The sequence below is a fragment of the Apis dorsata genome, unplaced genomic scaffold (genome assembly GCF_000469605.1).
Source record: "Apis dorsata unplaced genomic scaffold, Apis dorsata 1.3 scaffold_221, whole genome shotgun sequence".
In the NCBI taxonomy this organism is placed as follows: Eukaryota; Metazoa; Arthropoda; class Insecta; order Hymenoptera; family Apidae; genus Apis; species Apis dorsata.
This window is the reverse complement of record NW_006263503.1, coordinates 484,882-496,167: the sequence shown is the minus strand read 5'-3', so window position 1 is coordinate 496,167 and position 11,286 is coordinate 484,882. Positions and strand designations below refer to the sequence as shown.

At 43.4% G+C, this 11,286-nt stretch overlaps 1 protein-coding gene and 1 long non-coding RNA gene across 5 annotated transcripts in view; both read right to left on the bottom strand.

The window, feature by feature from the left end:
* LOC116185601 overlaps nt 1–7,937 on the bottom strand; it is a 31,599-nt gene extending 23,662 nt beyond the window's left edge. Inside the window, exons 1-2 of the long non-coding RNA XR_004150456.1 lie at nt 7,926–7,937; nt 332–342 (exon numbers count right to left, since the gene is read on the bottom strand). This is a non-coding gene — a long non-coding RNA (uncharacterized LOC116185601). The remainder of the gene's footprint in view (nt 1–331; nt 343–7,925) is intronic.
* Nucleotides 1–11,286, bottom strand: part of LOC102677565 — a 168,165-nt gene that overhangs the window by 94,323 nt on the left and 62,556 nt on the right. The gene's annotated exons all lie outside the window — the stretch shown is intronic.

Here is an 11,286-nt window from a genome sequence, read left to right as displayed (position 1 = left end):
GGGCCGTTTGGTCGCCTCCCTCCTCCCCCACCGGTATTAGGATTTACGGTCCGCGCGGGATTGGAGCCGCTCTCGTGGTATGGCGTTCACGCCGCTCGAACGAGTTTTACGAGTCGTGTCGATTCGCAGATCGGAAAGGTTGACCCGTTCCTTCGTCGGTCGGCCGCCACCACGTCTTTTAAACCCACTCGAAAAGCACCAGTATTATACTTTACGTCCGTATCGGAGTTTACGGTTCGCACGACCCCGATGCCGCGCGGATCTTAGAGGCCATCACGACGATTTGCATGGTTCGAATGTCGTTTTCGAGGCGTGTCGTTCGCTTTTCAACCTAGAATCACGCTTGTTCCTTTCGGAATCGGCCAACGCCGAACGGTGTTAACGATTCCCTCCGATCCGGATTTCCACCCAAACGATCTCCCTTCTTCTCTGCCCCTTCGTCTGCCCCGTCGATTTACGACCCCGCGCTCGACGATACAACGTAGCGTACGACGTGACGAATCCTTCCTTCCGACGTATATACGTGGCTAGAAAAAATATTTACACTCGTCGTAATTATCGATTAATCCCACCTGTACGATGGTTTCTAATTACTTAGGTATCACTTACGTATTCTCGTGACCCGTACCTCGCGGTTAAACACGGTTTAATCGCGACGAAGATGTAATCGGACGCATAGGATCGGAAAGAGACGTATTACCTCGGCGAAATTGTACGGAACCCACGCTCTAATTACAGCCAATCGCGTGCAATAATCGTTCTCGTCCCTTCGTGCCGTGAAGCAATTTCGGCGATTCCCACCGAGAGGGAGGGTTATCGGAAGGGGGCGCGCGGGCGCGGGCAAAAATAACGGTGGACGAAATCGTTAACGGGAAGAAAGAAAGGCGATGGATGAGACGGCATAAAGGCGAGTCGATCACGATCGCGATTATCGTCGTAACGGCATTTCTCGCGATAATTGAGGGATCGTGCTGCGTTTCGGTCAGCGCCGATAGAATGTATTTCGCGTGGAAAGTGGACGCGAAATACGACGAGGAGAATTCCTATTAGAGTACGGTTAAAATTCGGATCAAGGACGATCGCGTTGGGTCACGACTCCGGTGGATCGTTGGCGAAGATGATCTCCCTACCACCCCGTAACAATAAGGAACCGATGGGGAACAATAAGGAGCCGATGGCAATTTCGCAATTCGACAGAAATGTCAGCCGACCGACGTGCGATACGATTGTCCTCCGACAAAGTATTCGAAGTAGTAAGTAAGTAAGTAGCAGCAGCGAAACGAGATCGAATTGTCTCGTATCGTTGCAAGTTAAATCATCCGTTTTATAGAGTTTTATCGCGACACGTATATCGTGGCATTAAACGTAGCATCTTTATACGGTAGCCCGACACCAAGGGTAACCAATGTATCGCGCGAACGTGAGATTTATCGTCGGCGATATATACGCTCGGTCATGAAAATTTTCGTATCGTCTACGAAAGCCTTTATCGCGCCATACCACTCCGTACCTTACGTTACCTTACGTTAGAGGGATTGCGATCGCCGATTTAAAACTCATCGAATATAAAATAATCGGGCGATAAGCGAAAACGATCGCGTTAATCGTCGCGTAATTTACCACTCGAAGTAAAACGTGATTCTCCAAGGATCGCGTTGCTTTTCCTACAAAAATTCTCTCGGGTTAACTGTAAAACGATGCCTCTTCTCTTCTACACATGCGCTCGCGCGCGCATACAGCCGCAAACACACCCACTCGCGGCTCGCTAATGGAATTACCTGTTCGAGTTTACAGAAACCCATAACTGGGGTTTGTTCTAGGAACGCGGGTCGTGCGAACGCGAGCGACTCGGTATGCGTGCTCCTTAGCCGTTTCGACCGCGCGTAACATCGCGACCTCGGATGAAAATTATCCCCAAAGGCGAACGGTCACCTTCCATCTTCGCAGCATTCTCCTCTCTTATCTCCATCTCGATCGGATATTTTTCGAACCGAATTCTTTTTTTTTCAATTTATTTTTTAAATCGATGCGAAAATTTATTTACATTACTCGATGATAAAGGTATATTGCATAATATAATCTTATCTTTGATATCTTTGAAGTAGTAGTAAAGATTAATTTTTCCAACGTTTAAGTAATCACCGTGTTTGCAAAATTGTTTTTAAATTCGTAATATTTGACGCAAATATAATTCTATTGAGTAAATTGGCAAATACGAATCGAAGGAAAATAGACGAAATAATATGAAACAAAGAATAAAAATATAAGCAACTAATATAAATAAATGAGAAACTAAAATATGTAAAAGATGCGTGGGTGACTCGGCAAGGTAATGATAAATAAATAAAAAAAAAAAAATGTAAAACGAGTAACGAAATACGAAGGAATAGATCGAAATAGGATAGAAGAAATTTATGCTCTGCGTTTAAATGTTTATTCGTGTCCTTAACTGGAGGGTAATCATTTCGTACGATACGACGATTGGCCGAAAGCGGTTCCCTAATAGATTCCCACATCCCATACCGCTAATTAAACCTCGCGCGCAACCAAGAGAATACTGGCAGCTGACAATTAAGGAATACTTTTAAATCCGCGATAATTCTTCCCATGATACGCGATACACGTTCAGCGTGAAATTGCTAAAGGATATCGATGGCGTGCGATTGATGAAATAATTAACGATGTCCGCGCGTTCGTTGCCGCGCGTCTTCGTAGTACATAGATAGAAATCTCTCCTAGGTTTTGTTCATCCGGTGTAGCGGTACATCGAAAGGAAATAACCAGGCGAACAAGCTTGCTATACGACTTCCACAATCGTGTCTATATTCCACGTTCCTCTAATTCTACGTTATTAGAGACGTAATGTCTCGTTCGCGATCATATCAAAATTGTGTAAAGAGGGATTGTATAAATTAAAAATGGATTGGAATCGTTCTTCGAATTAACGATACGTGGATTTTAGATAAATATTTCTAGAAATATCGTTTGGCTTAACGGTTAACGGAAAATTTATCCATCGCGTATTTCAATCGCCTGCCTCGACGAAAATTCCTTGCCTTCGGAACAAGGGGAGAATCGCAAACGAGGCGCGTATACACCGCGTTGAGCAAACAACGGGAATTGGTTTCCGTGGGATGGTGCACTTCCACGCCCACGCCAACTTCTCGTTCCTCGTTGCTAAAGTACACGCACCTTCGATACGGAAAGAATCGAGTCGGATCGAACAATGCTGTACTCTCCGATATTTACTTCCCGGCAAATCTCTCCGTTTCCGTATCGGTCTTTCATTTCTTCATTGCACATGTATTGCATTAACGATCGATGCGCTACGCCGCATAGAAAATTGAATCGCATCGTGAATCGAACAACGATATTTAAGAGACGAATAAATCGAATTTTAGATTTCGTTTTAAACGTTGTAATAATACGATTTATACGCTCTCTTCATCCACGTTCGATGGAAATGGACGAGAAGTGTAGATATTCAATTTACGATTAATCAAATAAATAGTATAGGTTAATTATACAAGATACAATTACAAAGAATTTGAACAAAAGATATAAAAGTGTTTAGTTTTGAAGCATCGATGGACAGGATAAATAAGAAATATGAACGAATGTGAATTTATAAATTTTTATCGAAGATCGTGACTTGTACGTTATACGTAACGGAACCAGAAATGATTAATGAAAACATCTACGAATATTTGTAAATTATTTTTTCAATTCGATTACCCCAATTCTTGGATCCGTGGCTATTCGTTGGCCGATGAGAGACGGGGAGGAAAACGAGAAGGGATAGAGGTGCTCCACGTAATACGACCTCGTTTCACGGTTTCTTCTTCTTCGTGAAAGTGATCCGATATTACGAGATTGTAGCGCACTGTTAATTCTTTGACGACTGAATACGCGGTTGAAATCTGGCCGGAACATGGCCACCGAGATAGATCCCCGCGTTTCGTTTGTTCGCCGCAATCGCGTTGTTCCGCGTTTGCACGCCACGTTACGTAAGAATAAACGTTTCGATAAAAGACGATAAGTTGTCGTACGAGTTCCGATAAACGTGGAAACCACGATTCATTTCCATGGATAAAAAGAGGAAAATCGAATCGTCCCGCGTTTCTTTCGCTCTTCGATCTAAGATTTTTAATTTTCCCCGTACGATGCGATAACGATGATTCGACGACTGTCCGAATGGAAAAATTGTCCACAGACGTATCGTTTGTTCTCGCATCGAAATGAGCAAGTACAAAGGGAGAGAGAGAGAGAGAGAGTGGTGGATTGAAGAATATCGGTTGGAATGGTTGGAAAATCAAAGTGGAAAAGTTATAAAGAAACGCGACGCTCGCTCGTATTTAACGTTAGCGGTTGGTCGCCGAGACTGGTCTTGGAGCTGTAAGGCGATAAGGAAAGTATAATGACGAGAAAGGCTGCTGTTAACCGGATGATTCATTGGCAAACAGCGGCGATTGGCCGCAAGGTTTCTCCCGACTCTTTGGTTCGATACGACGGCTCCCGAACGTTACCCGCCCAATCGTTTCGCGGGCGGAACGATCGGATTATTACGGCTAAATTGTGGAAACCGCTTTGCCGATTTAACGGTAAAAGCACGGTACGTCAACCTCGTTTTTTTCATCAAATTCTCGATTATATCGTTCGATTCAAAAAGGTGGGGGAAAATTTGATTTTTTTCCAGAAGGGGAATCGAGAGATTCGTTTCGACTCGCAAATACTATCGCAATAAATCGTTAGATAAGGAAACGATGAAAGAAATGGCTGGAGGGACCACACACGCGCGCTCGAGCGAGTTGTCCAGCGCTATTGAACACGATTCCTATCCACGTTGAATTGGCTGGCAGGCGATCAATTTTTGTTAAACTGGAATCGCCCAAGTTCGTTCTATTTTTTTTCCGCTGATCATCTTTATTTCCGGTAATTAGGATATCTCGAGTAGCAAAGGGAAAATTCTCTGTTCTCTCGCTCCTCTCTCCTTCCTCAACTCGAATATTATGGAATTTTCGTGGGAAGAAATTCGAAATTGATTCAAGCCATCGAAATTCGCGTAGAAAATTCTGTCGAGCACCATTACGTTTATATAGAATACCTTCCTTTATCCGAGTTTTCATATCTACGATATCTATCTAGTAAAATCAAAAAAGCGCGCCATAAATTCTTGTATTTTTGCGCATAAAATATGGTCTACGCAAATCGATCGATTTTTAATCGAGATTGATAATTACTTTCTCGGGTTAAATTATTCATACGATATTTTCGATTTATCCGCGACTAAAGAAAGAAAGATGTTGGTTGGCCTTTCTGGGCGAATCGATTGTTTGATTGTTTCGCTCGCGGATGACACCCAGTCGAAACGAAAGCGACAGTCGCATTTTTTAAGACGCGTCGTCGCACCGAAATACTGGAGATCGCTGCGACGAGATCTCGAGGCGTCGAAAGTGCGAAAGCAAGAGGAGCAAGTGCGAAAGGCGAGAGGAACACCTTGAAGGCAAGGCCTAGGCGTGTTGGATGGACACGCCCGTCACTCCTTCCTTCGGAATATCGACACGTAGCTATGAAATATTTAAAATCGATCAAAGACACGCGATGCTTCGTATCGTTTCGTTCGCACGGCCTACGTAAAATATACGTTTTCTCGAATAACTCTGTTTAAGGTTAATTTCGAACTTTAAACTCGCTCCGACAATTCCATTGTCCGAGAATAAAGTCTCGTTCGATACGTAACGAGATCTTAAGGATGATTAAATTTAACGATTATGTCGTACGTATACGCGTTAAAAAATTGTTTACGCGTATATTATCTTAATCGACGTACGTACAACGTAATGTAATACGATAAAATAACAAAGATGAAAAGTTAACGTAATAATGTTTGAACGCGATAATATAATATAACGCGTGTTTTTGTAACTATTCCCTCGGCTCGGAATAGCCAGATGCCAGAGGGGAGAAAAAGAAAAAGCATCTCGTATTCTTACCCTCTCCCCCGCTCCCTGCAGGACACGCGACGATTAGATGCTTGGAGGCAAAAAAGAAACGCGGATACAGATATGAAAAAAGATGGCGGCAAAGCTGGTCGTAAATACTTGGATAGATTGCGTAGCGGCGCAGCGAGGAGTCGAATAAAACTCTCTCCCGTCTCGGGTGCGGGAAATTTAATAGCGCGTACACGATCTCGCTTATTCGTTTTGTTCGTGGGATTGCTGTCGCGCTTAATGACGTCAGAGCTGAGGGCAACGCGTAGGGCACGCGACTCTGCACGAGCATGCGAAGGATCCCTACTACCAAGGACGCCTGCTACCGACTAGGATTATCCCGTGAAATCCTCGATCGATGCTCGAAGCACGTCGTTCGAGCAAAACGACGTCTCGTCTCGTCTCGTCCTTTTTCTCGAGGTCGACCGGATAAAAGAGCGAACGACTTCGCCAGAATTTACGATAGTTAATCCGTATCTAGACTCCCGTCTATATACCGTCCTCGCTTGCGTTCCTTGCATATGCATAAAACGTTTGCTTCTCGAACCGTCCGCTTCACGATTTCATTTCGCCCCTCGGAATCTTCCTCCTTCTGTATCCTATTTAACCATCCATCTCTCGAGAATCCGTCGCTGTTTCTTTTGCGACTCGTGCCTGGAAAACCTATCCCTCGAACGCCCTCTTAGCGTCCGGGAATATGAATTTATAGAAGCAAATCTCGAAAACCTCGAATCGGCCATTCCTTCGTTTGGACGGAACGCGGATTCGGAAGAAATTCTTGTTCTTGAGATACATTATCGCTAAAACTTTATCTCAATTGCGTGCCTTTTATCCGAATTTAGAAAAATTTATCGTCGATTTCACGTTTTTCGCAACGTTAAGATTAAGAGAAAGATCGCGATTCAACGGAAATTTTTTAATATTTCTAACGACAGAGGAAACAGAGGAGAATAAATCTATTGTTGAAACTCTCGCGGAATACAAATGTTCCGCTCGGTAACTAGATCCTTTCTTATTGTATATATTCGACTACTTTTTGCTTCATACGAAAACTCGCGAAGAATATAAAATTCGATGACGATGGCATTGACGATTTATATTTCCAAACGTGTGAGATCACACGTTGAAATTATTCGCGCGAATTGCAAACTACAAAGTAATGACGAATCGTATTACATTGCTATTACGAGATCGTAAAGGCGTGGATCAACGGATCTGAATTACATTTCGAAATCTCGTTGTATCGACGCGTTTTCGTTTCATCGATCCCCATCGAGGTATCGAAAGAAGAAGGGAGAAAAATTCAAGAGGAAATCGATACGCCGAAACCCGACTCGTTTCGGAAACCCTGCAAACATTTCCGCTTCTCCGTCCTATTCTCCGCCTCATCGCTGCTCTTTCGAGAGCAGAGCATTGCTCGGAGAGAAGACGAGATTTTCGAGATACGGTGATCTCGATGAGTCAGAATTCGCGATCGTCGGCTCGAAAGTCTCTCGACTCTGTCCGAGGCATGACAAACGGTGTACACGGTGACCATGTCGCGAGGATGAAGCGTGCGCGGAAGAAGGCGAGCACGGTCGTTGGTAGTAACCTCACGTACGGAACCTCGAGCTCGACACCGAGTACGTAAATAAGTACTTTGCTTAATCCCTCTTTTCTTGTCTCCTCGATCAACCCAATCCTGCGCGGAAATTTCCTCCTTTTTAGATTCGTGCACGGAGATTTGATAAGCGGGATGACTAAGACCCTGTTCATTTTCATTCTACTTGGAGAAAGAATTCGAACGTATATAACTAAGTTTTTCGAATAATTTGATCGAATTAAATTAATTGCGAAGGAACGATAAGTAATATTTTCTTCTTCAACTTGTTAAAAAGTAATTACAAATTTATTACTTCCTCGGTTCGATGCGAAATTAGATTTTTCCATTTGCACGAGATAAATTTCCTTCATTTCGGATAAAAGATAATGATATCGAGTTAATGGTGGCCCAATGAGAATATTCTTATATCTTTCTTTCTTTGTTCGTGCCTTTTAGCACGCAGTATTTACGTCTTTGCGGTCTTTTTATCCAACTTCAATCTTTGCTTCGTAATCTCGCACGGAAAAGAATCGGCCCGATCGATCGAATTCAATGCCAAACGAGTGACGTAACCGAGACGAAGAAGGCGTCGCTCGTTTACCATTGAATCGAGACTCACCGGCCATCTTCTCCATCCGCTCGGTCTCGTGAGAACGTTAATAATCCGGTTAAAAATCTCCAATTGCAAACCTCTGAGAAAAATATACCGATATTACGAATTTATCGTTAAAACCGTTATCGCAGCTAACTTGTCATTTTGACTTCTGATAAACAACGATAGCGAAACGGCAATTTTTATCCTCGATTTTTAAACTTACTCGCGAAAAATAGATGGAAGAGAATCCGATTTGAGATTCGAAATTTCCCGAAACTCGAAAATAAAACAAGGCTCGGACGAAAGAATCGGATGGCTCGCGTTCATATCGTTATCGCGGTGGCGGTGGCCCACGAAACTTGATAACGAAAATTTGATAAATGGAGTAATGGCTCGAAACGGGGATTCCGACGAAATCGTCACGGTCGAAAAGATGGATTCGATAACTATCGAATCCGAGATCCATCGTCGAGTCATCTTGATGCTAGTTGGCCGAAATGGTAAACGAAACGCCACGCGATTAATCCGGCATCGGACAATGGAGCCGTTCTAAATACCGGTTACCGATCCCGTTCACCAATCCGCGGACTTGGACAGGCGGTTGCATCGAGGGAACTCGACCATCTCGTTTGCTATGCACCGCTTGAGAATGGTTGCTCGGTAGACACGTCACCAGACACGTAGAGACACGTTGTGCAACGTAACCTAGATACCCTGCTGGCATGTTGCACCTAGCTCCACGTTTCGCGCGCGAGATCAAGAATGCCATTCAAATCTTTGGATTGGAATCGAAATTGGTAAGCGGTTGGAAAATAAGTTGAGAATACCTATTCGTATTCGTATATATTTTTGTTGCGCCAATTCCTCGACGCGCGAAAAATAATACGATTTTTTCTTTCGCAGATACGATACACACGGATGAAGGAACGCGCGACATTCGAAACGAAGGGAAAATTCAGGGCAGTAGCGAGGAGTGTCGGAGCGTCACAATTTCTCCTCCTATTAAACGGGGAGAGAGTGTTACGAAATGGAAACTCTGGGACCGGAACGAGCAACCGTTCGCACCATAAAATGAGAATGAGCCGACGTTATCCAGCGCGATAAACTGGAAACGAAAGCGGTCGATGGAACGATTCCGGAGGCGAAGGTCATCCAGCGACATTTTTATTCCCCGGTACGTAGGTACGGGGAATGGAGGAGAATTTTTCGAGGTGAAAACTGGTTTACACTCCCAAACCTCGTCGCATCCCGAGGGATACTTGTCGAATAACGCGTTGCACGCGAGGTACGATCAAAGTCCATGTCACGATAAACATATCCAAGTGTATGAACGCATACACTTTCACTCGATCTCGCAATCTCGTGGATCGATTCGACTACAAACATCCGTTATTGCGTACGAAACGATGATTAACCTCGTAATAGGTTTGGAATTACCAAATTCTCGCTCATCGAAATTTTCACCACGAGATGCAAATTTGGCCCGTGTTCGAGATTATTTTGGTTACGATGATAAGGAACGATGGTGACGATCGGCGCCAACAGCCTTGAGCTGTTCGAAACGTCGAAAGAGTCGGAGAGGACGAATGGCGAACGATCGCATTCCGCAATGCGAGAAAATTCGACGGTACACGGGCATAGTGATCGTACGTACGCGACCAGTAGAGCGTACGATCGTTCCCCTCGAAAAGAAAATACGTTCCAAGGACTGGGGATTAAGGATTCGTCGGAACGTTCACGTTTCACGTTTCACGTTTTTTACGTATCTCGAATATTATTCAGAAGCAATTATTATGCTTGTGTCCGTTCGATGAGGCGGAGGATTCGAATCCAATCGGACGAAATTGGGATCTACTTGAAACGTAGCATTCTTCCGATGAAAACTATTCCGTTGGGCGCTTCCGATCGAACGACACACTCTCGAAACGACGTGGTTGCACGCGACTGTCGGCCGTATTGATCGCGACACGCGCACCGTCCTGGAAACTCGGAGAAAAAGAAAACGATCTCGCGTTCTCGGTAAATGATTCGCACGAGCGTGTCGTGCACGTGACATTGAGGATCGATCGCTTCGAGCGAGTTCTTCTCGCTGCGAAACACGGCTCGTTCGATCGTTATCGCATCCCACCATTCAGTCTATTTTCCCTCTTTTTAAACGCATCGTGCCGGCTTTTATTTTTTTAAAAGTTCGTTTTAAAACAGAGCGAAGACGCTTGTTGGTGACACGAGAAAGGTTAAGAAAGAGATTGTTTTTCTGATGCGATCTTTTATCTTTTTCGAGAAAAATATGCGAATCTCGGGTATTATTCGTGGAGAAATGCACGAAAGGGAGTTTGATACACGGAACTGATAATGGATGGGTAGAGGTATACGAAGCGAACCGTCTCACGTTCCGATCCTAATTAGTTTCGTTATCGATGGATGGATCAATTGTTTTTGCAAAGATTAAAATAATTATTATTGACTCGTATAAATATTTAATTCTGTTCGTCCAATTTCTCGAAGATGCAAGATAGAAAAAAATGGCTTCGATTCGTTATTTTCTCAAGTGATTTCATCTTCGATCGATAATCACTGTACAAAAAGTGAAATATTTAGGTAAAAAGAGCAAGGAAACCGAATAAAAGCGCTGGAACCGTAAAAATCGAATAAAGGTAAACTTGAAAATATAATATATAGAGCGGTTATAAAAACTTGGTTATTGTATACGTCCGTAATTCTAGCAATATTAAGGTGAAGTTACCATAATCTTGCTAATTCGAATCAATTCACTCGAACGGATAATTCGATTTATCTTACGGGTTCTTTTAAATCTATTTGTATCGGATTAATCCTGTTTCTCGTTCGGGATGGATCCGTGGTTGTCCTCGAGCACGAACGCGGCTGATTAAATCGAAAAAAAGAAACTGATCGATCTCGTAAAACGATCAAAGAAAAGAAGATCGAGCGTGAAATCGCGATTTACTCGTTCCCATGAAGAAACGCGTCGCGAAAGTGGATTCGAAAGAGGAATTTGACTTTTCTCGAAATATTCCTTTTCTTTTGGAAACGAGAGATTAAAAATAAAAATAGAAAATATTTTTAGACCAAAAATATAATTCTTATTATAACTGAATATA